General features: G+C 42.0%; 1 protein-coding gene across 1 annotated transcript in view; it reads left to right on the top strand.

Moving 5' to 3' along the window:
• The first annotated feature begins 1080 nt into the window (after window positions 1-1080).
• LOC126354088 (luciferin sulfotransferase-like) overlaps window positions 1081-12098 on the top strand; it is a 270156-nt gene continuing 259138 nt past the window's right edge. The window contains exon 1 of the mRNA XM_050003473.1: window positions 1081-1393. The gene's annotated coding sequence lies outside the window, so the exon portion shown is untranslated. The remainder of the gene's footprint in view (window positions 1394-12098) is intronic.

Raw genomic sequence — 12098 nt, 5'->3', positions numbered from 1 at the left:
CATAGGTACCAGGGAGGGCGATTTTTGAACTGAAAGTTTAAACACATGGGGAAAAAGTGATTTTTAGCTGCCGAGGTATGATGCAGACAGTGGCAGTGACAAAGAAAGACAAAAGAAGACAGTGTAAATGAGAGAGGAGACTGTTGTAGAGGGGTGCACTGTAAATTAGTGGGAGAGTAAGGAGACAGTGGGACTGAGATATACATATACAGTGGGAGTAAGAGGGGGATGCTGAATACGAAGACTTAACTACAAAGAGAAACTGAATAAAATGATCTAGAATACACAGTGAAGAAACGAACAGCTACCGATCGCAAATTAAGTCGTTTTATTAAGAAAATCTAGATTTAGACTATCACAAGGTCAACTTCAGTGCATATACCAACGGCTGACATTAGTCCAGTGTCTGGTAGTAAACAGGAGTCTACAGGAATCTTAACATGAACTCTGACTCCTGTACGCTCTACACCAGCAACATTGTTTACTACGTAACACTTTGGATTAATATCGCTAGTTGTTACATGCACTGAAGATCACTATGTAACAGTTGAAATCTAGACCTGCTGTAATCTAACGACGGATTTCGCGATCTATTGCTATTCTGTTCTCCATTGTCTATAGTCAACGGTCGCTGCCCACAACTGGAACACACAGAATCCAATCTGATTAGGATCTAGAACGCTGTTTGTCCAAAAACCGCAAATATGTTCGCATACATAAGTTTTTGCTGAAGAAGGCGGAATGTAGATTGACGTAGCTAGTATTCCACTTTTCTGTTAGAGTCATTTAAAGAGGAACACATTCGCCTCGTTGGTGCTCCAACAGGAGCAATTTGCCACTGGTTTACAAACAAAGCTGATTTTGATACAGGATAGTGCAAAGTGCGTTACGACCAGCAGCTTGCTGACAGCGGACGCACAAGTGGTGCGACAATTAGGGTGCCAGTAACACGATCGACGCCGCATGCATCTGGCGTTTGTCAACACAGCGGCCCAGTGCGAGTGTGGCAGTTAATTGGGATTGTCGGGAGGGAGGGGACGAGATGAGGTGGGGGAACTCGACGCGCGATAGCAGCACAAGGACGCTCGCGATTACAGCCGCTGAGAACGCGGTGCGCCCACTGCGAGTTCGCGCTCCGACAGCCCACCACAGTCCCAGTACAACACGACGCCTGCCACAACCGCCGCCGTTCTGCAGCACCACCGCCTCACGCTACCTGCGCCAAAAGACTCTCGCGTCCGCTACAAGAACTGTGGGGAACCAACAGCCGCGCAGACGACTTCCGTGAGAGGAGACAGCTGTATTGTCGTTGCGGAATCTCCTTCTGGATTTTTCCCAGGGGACGTTGTCCCTCACTCCCTCTATAGCGTCACTGTACTCGCTCTCCCTACAGGTATGTGTTTTTCGGATATCTTGCACGTTGCTTGAAATGGGTATGCTACACTCATGTTATTATTTATTAATAAGTGACCTCTCGCAGATCTGCTAACCACGCTGATACTTCTGTACTGTTCCCTGGTGTCTCTACAGTTAGATCTAGAACGTACAGAAGCTAGTGCCGCTCGAAACTCATTTCGGCACTCTTAACGTCCTAGGAAATACTTTTCTCATTTTCTTCAAAATTTGTCTATGCCTCATTCAGCAGTATCCTGAACTCCCACAAAACATTTAATTTCTGTCTGTGGCCTAAGAACACTTTGGCAAAAACCTTTGGCTGACATTAATAGTGTTCTACTAACACATGCGAACACTTACTTTGGAAACACAATTCAGTGAATCTTTATATGCAGGTGTTTTTGCCGTTGCTTTGATAGCTTTTTTCCAATGTTCTGTTTTCGACTACGCTTGTTCTGTTTGATGACAGAATGATAGTTTCAATACTGTATGTGATGATGTAAACAGAGTTATAGAAGTTGACTAAATTTGTACATGTCTTATGTTTTGGGATACATCATTTTACACTGTCTGAATCCAGAGTTAGCTCGTTGTTTGCAATCATGCATAATATATGCCGTTAACATTGTGACTTCTTTTTTTCGTTTTCATTTCATTCAGCCATAAATAAATTCGCTTAGTTACTTCAACTTGGAGTGTTTCAATATCTGATCGATTCAACGGGCGACAAACTTCCCATTACAGAAAGCCACTTATGCGGCATCTGTGTCCCTCATTACGTACAGTTTAGCGAGAATTTAAAATCAGCCAGTACAATGTATCACTTGAAGTAAATACAACAATTCATTACAATGTAAGATTTTTACGAGTTCTATATAGGAGAGAAATTACTCCAATACCGTCCACCTCCATAGCTGACTGCACAGTGAGGCAGAATGCCATGCGAGGGGCCAAGATTCGATTTCCGGCTGAGTTGGAGATGTTTCTCTGCTCGAGGAGTGGTTGTTATGCTGTCTTCATCATCATATCATCCTCATCGATACACAAGTCGCCGAAGTGGTGTCAACTACAAACAATTGTGCGTAAGAGACTTGCATCAGGCCACGGGCCTACCCGACGGGAGTCTTTAGCAGGGCGTAACGGGTGTAATTTCAAGTATTTTGTACGTGATACCTTAATACGTGAGCACATCAGTGTGTTTTTGTTGTTTTTCTCTGTATCGGACAGTGTTATCGCAAACACGTCACATAATTTATTACCTCATATTTTCTTCAGGGTCGTAACTGCAGCGCTAAGTGGACCACACCTGTTAGTATACACTATCAATTTTACGTCCAAGTGCGAACACTCCAACACCTGACCTGCTGCACAGGGCAAAATAAGCACTGATGGCTTGCTCTTGCCACATGGAGGAGGAGGAGATTACTGTTTAACGTCCCATTGACAACGAGGTCATTAGTTACAGCACACAAGTTCACCGGGCGGGGTGGCCGAGCGGTTCTAAGAGCTACAGTATGGAACCGCGCCTGCCTCGGGCATGGATGTGTGTGATGTCCTTAGGTTAGTTAGGTTTAAGTAGTTCTAAGCTCTAGGGGACTGATGACCTCACATGTTAAGTCCCATAGTGCTCAGAGCCATTTGAAAGGACACAAGTTCAGATTATGGAAGGACGGAGAAGGAAATTTGCCGTGCCCTTTCGAAGTAACCGCATCGGCATGTGCTTTAAACGATTTAGGGTAATCACGGAAAACCTAAATCACGATGGCCAGGGATGGGTTTGAACTGTCGTCCTCCCGAATGCGAGTCCAGTGAGCTAACCACGGTGCTGTGTGCAGTCTGTGGCTGGTCTGCATTGTTGGAATTTGCTATTGTAGCGTTACACAGTTGGAGGTGAGCTGCCAGCAGTGGTGGATGTGCGGAGTGAGATGGCGGAGTTTTGAGAGCGGATGATCTGGACATGTGTCCATCAGAGACAGTAAATTTGTAAGACTGGATGTCAAGATGTGATATACATATTATGACGCTTGATGACTATAAAGGTAAATACATTATTTGCTCTCTATCAAAATCTCTCATTTGCTAACTATGCCTATCATTAGTCAGTGCCTTCAGTAGTTAGAATCTATTATTTAGCTGGCAGTATTGGCGCTTGCAGCGTTGCAGTATTTCGAGTAACGAAGATTTTTCTGAGGTAACTGTTTTACGAAAGGTATAGGTTTTTAATAGTCAGGGCCATTCGTTTGTAGGGATTATTGAAAGTCATATTGCGTTGCGCTAAAAATATTGTGTACCAGTTTAGTGATGATAAGAATAAGTAAAGAGAGAATTGTCTGAGTACCTTCAGTTTTGCTCAGCTGTTTGAAAATCAAATAACGTAAGGGGTTTACCAGTACAGTAATTCAATAATTTTTCTAAGGGACTTTTCACTATAACTAATAGTCTGCAAGTGACGTAACTACTGACGTAACTTTGTTCTGTACATAACGCTCAGTCACCAACAGAAATGCCTGCAATTGTACCTGTTACACCATGTACAATCTGAATATAATTTTGGATATTTTCACATCTTAACTATCACCCTCAAAATCGGTCTGTTTGAGGACTATCAATATCTTGCCGTGACAAGTTTGAAAGCCGTTTCGCACGTGTGCCACAGGTACTGCGTCATAAATCCTTCACATTACTGCCACAAGCGAAACGACAGAATAAGATTTCTTTTTGTTTCCCCAGCACATTAGAAATAAAGAGAAGTGGTTTTATCCGTAATCCAATGTTTCACCGATGAAGTTCACCTTACAAAAAATGCCTCTGAGTACTACGGGACTTAACTTCTGAGGTCATCAGTCCCCTAGAACTTAGAGCTACTTAAACCTAACTAAACTAAGGACATCACACATATCCATACCCGAGGCAGGATTCGAACCTGCGACCGGAGCGCTCTCGTTATCATACAATGGCATACAATGGATGCATGTAGTGCTGGTAATATGCATACAAGTTTTTTACGCATCTCAATGTTTATGACGTCGTATCTCCTGACTACATGATGTACAATGATATAATTTTGCAGGGATATTCATTGGTTTTTGTGGATAATGACTGCAAAACTCGTTGTGAATAATGTTAGTAGTGTAGAAATCATACATAACAACGTTATGTCCGATGGTGAAGTCTTACTGCACGAATTTGCGTTCTGTGAATTAAGCTGGCTCAACACACATACGTATTTTGTGTGGTCTTAGGGCCTTACTTGTCTTAGTGTGTTAAAACTTTAACGGAAAACTATTTCTCTTAACGAGTAGATTATGACGGAATTTTAAATTATTAAATTCGATGACATTCAATAAAATATGGGAATTCTAACTCTTGTTGTCCCTGGAAGCCGTTTAATAGGCAACCTGCTACTTCGGCAGTGTACAGTGCGCCGGGTGGCCGTTTAGTAATACAGATCGCAGGTAATTTCTTTCTACAGCAACATTCACATGTGGCACCATATCTCATGAAGACTAATTGCGTTAACTATCGAGAGTTACACTGATCTCCTATTGCCATAAAGATTTCATTAAATATCGAGACATATTTTTTCTGTATTTTCTATTTGCATTTGATACCTGCCACAGCGTGATACTTTATTTCTGCAAGTGACACTGGCGATATCGATTAGTTCACAAAATTAATTGCGGTTTGTTTATGCTACCCTCCATGAAGAGCACATCTGGCAATTGGTATCGTCATTTGTTTTTCTTCGGCCCTTGTTTGCTCTTTGCCGCAGTGACGGGTCATCTGCTGAGCGCAGATATATACGCGTCGCTCCACGGTCAATACTCTACATTTCTTCGTTTAATTTTAGTTAAGTACTGAAAGAGAGGAATGTAAAATATATTTCCCTTTACGGATGCTGTTTTACGTACAAACACACGCACACACACACACACACACACACACACACACACACACACACAAACACGTTTCAAGTAATAGTTCCGTTATCTCTGCGTCGCAACCATATGGTTCCAGAGTCCTTACACTCTTATTTTTAGCCATTTATCACAGCAAATAAACTTTTCTTCCCTAAAGCAGCTCCTTCCTTGCAGTCCTTGTCGTCATAAGCTATTTCACCGCTCCCTTTAACGTCATTTCTTTGTTTTCGTGATCAGCGTTTCCCGCTGCTTCTATGAAAGCTGTAGGATAATACTGTGGCAATATTACTTTCACACTGTCAATTTCAATTATGCCTGCAAGTACTTTCAATATTAGACATTTATCGTTCATTTCGTACCTGAAACGCGTTCTCCTTGCCTTGCTTTCCATAGATAGCTTGTTCAATCATGATTCTATTGGAATACCTACGTTTCCCTCTTTTAGCTGACTTTTTCAATCGCTTCGACCACCTTCTGCCAGTCTGAAGTTTTGTCATACTACATTACTTAGCTAGCTTCACCGCATTTATCTTTTTTCGATCACGCGTACCCTTGTTTTCCAGCTAAGATGCTCTTATGTCTTCTAATTTACGTCTAGCCTTCGTTATTTATTTCTAGTACGTTTCCATGCAATGGGACGTTTACCTTTCGAGGGGAATTTTGTGATTACCAGTTCTTTGGCTCTGAGCACTATGGGACGTAACTTCTGAGATCATCAGTCCCCTTGAACTTAGGGGTGGCGTGGTTCCAGACTGTAGCGTCTAGAACCGCTCGGCCACAATGGTCGACTTACCATTTCTCTTCATACGAAATATTCGATGTTTCGTATTTATTAGTGGCAGACAGCATCGTCTAAGAATGTTCCCTCTGCTTTATTCGCATCTATATTCATTTAACCTTCCACTGTCTTATGCTCCTACTATTGTTGATCATTAAAATAAAGCGTTTGACTGGAAAATCTATCGAGATATGTCTGGTGAGCTCAGTGTTCTTCCTATGAAGCCAACAGAGGATGCGCTACTCACCTAAGTATAGATTAAGCACGTCACTTCTAAGGGACCCTACTGCTCCGGCGGTAGCAATCTTCGATACGGTGGTGTGTCTCATCGGACTTCAGCCGAAAAACAAGCATGAAGAATACCAATATATGAGAAGTTCAGCAGATTCTATAGTGATTCTTTGAGCAAAGTTTAGTGTTCTGTCTTATACGAGTGTGTCAGTTCCATTAATCCTAAATGAGCCACCAACCAATGCTGTACCTTTTATTTGCTCGAAATGCATTCTTACGTCGCAGCCCGCCGATATTCGACCACACACTTCGATGCAAAGGATAGGTAGATACATGAAGAATCGCAAGCTACTAGGACTAGAATAGGTATTCAGCAGTACTGACGGCAGTCTACAAACACGAAATTTTTTTGTGAGGAAAGCTTAGATCGGTAATAGTGAAACAGTGGAGTGGTCAGATAAAAGCAATAGTGGCGGCTGTGTTGTCATTATTATGTAATATGGAGTGGTGCATCAAAATCTAAGATTATGGGAGCGAATACAGTACTTTCTAAGAAGTTATATTGACGGTCACTTGTTAGAAATATCGATATGGTGTTTTAAGAAACTCAGCAACGAATGTATGTCCAGCCGATCAGGTTCACTGCTATAGTTCCTGGAAAGAGTTACAACAGATTTACTTAGCGCTCGAAGTTTCCACGAGCGCCAGCAAGTACATGAAGCACTGTTAGCGCCCTTTTTTTTTTTTTTTTTTTGATGAAGGCTCTCTTTCAAGCACCACCTCATTTCATACTTCGTTTGACCACTTAACTTTTAATATCCTTGTGTAACACGAAAATGAAGTTGCTTCTATTTACGCAACTTAATTGTTTTCCTCACTGTCCGCATTTCACTTTTGTACAATGCCTTACTGCAGACGTATTCCTTCGTGGAAATTTTGTCATTTTCCTTTCTGTATATTTTATCAATAAAACACTCTTACTCAGGGATATTTTCCATCTTTTCGATAATTTCTTCGCTCATCTGCTTGATATCGATTGTTTTTTTGGTGCACTGCATCTCGGATAGCGAAAGCCTTTCACTGCTAATCGAGCTTTCCGAAATTTCGTTTATAACCCGGTAGCTTTATTACGTTCGTCCTGAATTAGTTAGGTGCTCACTTCCCTACTAGTTCATAAGAAGAAATTATACATTGGAATATCATCGCCATTGTTCCTAAAATTAAGGAAGACATCGACTGTTTAACTTATTTTCGTTATGACCGCTTTCGTTATTGTGAACCGATAGTCCTCAGACCCAACGTCACAAAATGCAGTTTACCCAAAAGGAAGTAGCTGCGTAGATTAGAACTAAAACCCTGTCGATTGCAACGCCTTTTCGGACGGAGTTTAATTTAAACGAGAGGGGACGGATAATAACCCGTATCTTTCTTAAGTGAGTTATCTCAATGGACAAACACACCAGAAAAAACGGATATTGAACGATTACAAAAATGTATAGTGACCCGTATGGTTTCCTTTTATTGCTGAAAACTGTAAGACACATCAACTAAGGTTTCCTTCCCTTCGACAAAGAAGGTAATGATCACTAATGACGTTGTAAAGTACCTGTCATCTACTCGTATTCCGAGTACACCAAAATCTATCGCCAGCCCAAAAGTTGCTAGACTAGATTAACAAAATATAGATAAAAGTTAATATGTTGGTTGTAATGCATCAGGTGTTGTACATAGTCGCCCCACACTTGATTACAACGGACAAAACGTTTATACATCTATGAGAAACTGTTGGAAACGTCCTTCTTTGGGAAGTTGTTCAACTTGAGCGTCACATACGCATCTTCTTCGGTTTTGATGAACCATCAGAAACCCCTTCTCCACTATTTTCGTTTTGTATTGATAACACCAAGTCTCGTTACCCGCAACGATTTTTTCCAGAAAACAACTGTCCAAGTTTTTAGTTCAGTCTGGTCGCTTTAGGCGTCCACTCATCTGCTTTTGTCCAGGAGTCAATGGATGCGGGATAAACTTTGCACACACTCTTCTCTTCTTCGATACATTGTAGACCGTGTCATGAACACTTGGTGTAGAGGCGCTGGATTCGTTATTCCACTGCTATTTGCTACGCAGTAATGTTGACAAACTAGGGCTGTGACTCCACTGCGTGACAATGCCTACTCTCAACTAACTGGTCTAGTGCACATTTGTTGTTTATGGCTGTCAGTTCTAGAAGTCACCATGGTTACTGCGATCACGTCCCTTACAAGATAGGAACTTTCTGGGCAGTCGTTGAGTCGGAGATGAGACGTACAAAGTGTCAAACAGTGGGTTACAAACATAAATTTGTTTTCCTCATGTACCAGTGGCACTTAATGACAATGCAATTGAACATTATAACATCGATAAATGTAAAGCGGGTTTTTGGGTGTTTCTGTACGTAGACATAGATCAATGGCAAAAATCAGCAACACCTCACAACATACGAGTGTTGTAGGTGGTCGACGCCGCCGCTTAGAAGTCGAGGCACGCGGTGTCAAGCGGCGACAGATGTCACAATGCGAGCATTGACAGCATCCACGTCTATCTCGTTCCGTTTTCGCCAGACAGTATTTTGTATTGTGGCTAGATATCATAGGGAAAGGAAAGAGAGGAGGAACTATATTGTTGTATATACATGTTTTATTACTTGGTTTAATCTTAAGAAACGAATACACAGTATGAGGAAACAAAATACTACTACTCATTTATGTCTTAGCTAATTCAAACGAATACAGTACAGCTTTAAAAATCTGAACTAACACAGAAACTCGTAACTAGAGGCTGCAGTGCCGTTTCGTGGGTATTGTTCGAAATGACGACCACTGTGTTTGTCGCGAAGTTCGACTCTTCGCAAAAATGATTGTTGAACACAGTTCATCACGTTTGTGTCTCTTCACGTGATATCACAGGCACGTTGTATTCTGCTTTGAAGGTCTTTGACATCAACAGTCCCTCCTTCATAAACGACATGCTTCAGAGGGCCCCACAAAAATGAATCCAGTGGTTTAAGGTCTGGCTGTCTATCTGACCATGCTACGCGATGCCCACGACCACTTCATCGGGAAGGGAAAGACCTGTCATTCGTGTGTCGCAGGTTTCTAAGAGACGTCAAACTAGCATTACCAACAATTACGGTAACGTTGCATCCAGGTAACGCACATATCGCTCTCCTGATAGGCTTGGTGGTAGCACATGTGGCACTATCAAATGCCGTTAGATAATACCACACCAGATATTGATGCCGCATCGTTGCTGACACCCTCGTACCATGGTGCCGTAGGGGTTTTCATCTAGACAGTTAAGCCAATTCTGTCAATTCACTATTCCCCCCTTCGTGAAAAAGGCTTCTTCGGTGAAACACTTGTACCATGTTCTCTTAAGCGTCTAGCCGCAGAGTAAAATATTTTTGCGTATCGAAGGCGACGATCAGGAATCCTCTTATGGTACAGTAGTCTTGCAACGTCAGCTCTTCCGTAGTCAAGCACATAGATGGGGCGGATGTCGGTGTTTTCCTGGTTTTTTATACTTGCCATGGCAGCAACACTGCGACGTGTCCGTTAGCAGCTGTTGGCGCCGCGACTATCGGCTAGAGCGAGCAGTGCAGTGCTGTTTTACACACAAAATGCTCCCCGCGGATTTCCTCCCGCCAATACCGCTCTTTCCGCTTACAAGTCAATCATTTCTTGACACGAGACTGTACATCCCGCCACCGCCGGCAGTGTGTGGCTCATAAGTTCTACACTACGATGGGATTGTCTCTTTCTCGTGTCTTTCAAACAGTGGCAGATACAAAGCACCTCATTGGTGTGTCATGTGACGCACCTGTACGTGAACAATACGTCTTTATCGTGGGGTTTGTCGGTTTCTCATTAAATGGTTAACTGTTTATTTTGTTTTATGTTCACTATATGTCGAGAAGAACAAAATTAACTATGGGCCGCCACTTGTTGCGAATTGCAGTCTGCTGTCCTCGGAATATTTTTCCTCATTTACGGCTCAGAAATGTGTCCTCAGTAAATTTCCTACGTGAAGTTTAGACCCAAGAATGACTTGTAACGATATTTTTCTGTGATTTAAAAGGAAAGGGACATATTGGAAGGTAGATACAAGTTATTTCGCGTAACGAAAGAATAATGGGCATGAACGAACATTTGTAGGAACTCTGTGTTCACACTGTCTCGCAATAAGTGTATAATCTGGTTCCAAGAACGTGTACATAACACACCTTGTAGGCAAGTTAAATGCTATGAGCATGCATTGTTCAGTTTGATAAACTAACCTTCTCTACATTAAAATTTGAATAAATATATACAGTAATTGTGACGCATATACGATGGTTTACAGCCAGCTTTGAATCGCCAGGCTATAACTTGCCATCTGGACTGAGAAGCATGCAAAGAAATTGCAGGAGCATTCTGCTAATTGTAGATTTGAAAGACGAGTACACTGACTCTTAACAGTCGCTCACTGTGACTGGTATTTTTGCTCAAGGCAGAAAGTCTGTACATCTGTGTGCTCTAGGTCGAATCATCTTACAACGTGCACTCAATATTGCGAACGTTATAGAATCTTTAAACATAGACCAGATAGTGACACGGGAGTACCTGTGAACCTCACAATCTATGAATATAATTTCATCTGTAAAATATTGTTATTTTTACAATAAAGCGTACAGTCATCCTTGCGTGGAAAAATGCTGTATGATGGGTCAGCACAGAAAAAAACACTTAGCTACGAGAAAGTCATATGCATCAAAAATGGTGAAAATATTTTACTAGATAAAAGCGTGGTGTGCTGAACAGCGCTAGTATACAGATGTACTAATGGGAACTCGATTCTGTATCGTCTGCCTAGACAACTAACTATCTCGCTGAAGAAAGAAGGTTAAGTTTGAATGCAGATAAACGCATTTTACAGATCTTTAAGTAAATCGTGTAATATTACCCGAATCTGCGCTATGTGAACCAGAATCTAATTACACATTTGTAAGAGAAACAGAAACCGACGTCAAAGCAGTCCAATATATTACACGCTGACAGTAATATCTCGACAGGACTGGTCACGCTTTGTGGGCCGGCCGGATTGGCCGAGCAGTTCTAGGCGCTACAGTTTGGAACCGCGCGACCGCTACGGTCGCGGGTTCGAATCCTGCCTCGGGCATGGGTGTGTGTGATGTCGGTAGGTTAGTTAGGTCTAAGTAGTTCTAGGTTATAGGGGACTGAGGACCTTAGAAGTTAAGTCCCATAGACCTCAGAGCCATTTGAACCAAACGCTTTGTGCAAATTAAACCGCCTGCCCACATCGGAAAACGCGGTCGCGCTCGCATCCCAATTGTTAGTCCTGCCACTGACCGATGTGTTTCGTTTGATATTTCTCTTCTGTGTTTGTCGAAAACTATAACAGTGTCAGTCATTGATGGCTTGGTACAAAATGTAGCTCCACCTTAATGTCGATAATAAAAGACATAACCACTTAACACCGTTGGTAAAGAAATTATACTCACTACATACAGTAAATGCAGCCAACTGAAACTAGAAACATGATATTCAGTGAGCTGACAAAAGTCATAGAACAGTGACACACATATATACAAAACGGGTGGTATGATCGTGTACACAACATACAAAACGGCAGTGCATTAGTGGAGCAGTCATTTGAACGTAGATGATTCGTGTGGGAAGCTTCCCGAAACCAATGTGGAATGTACGACGAATGTATGCGTTAGGACAATACGGCGA

Source organism: Schistocerca gregaria, chromosome 3, assembly GCF_023897955.1.
Source record: "Schistocerca gregaria isolate iqSchGreg1 chromosome 3, iqSchGreg1.2, whole genome shotgun sequence".
Taxonomy (NCBI): domain Eukaryota; kingdom Metazoa; phylum Arthropoda; class Insecta; order Orthoptera; family Acrididae; genus Schistocerca; species Schistocerca gregaria.
This window is presented reverse-complemented; position numbering and strand designations above follow the sequence as displayed.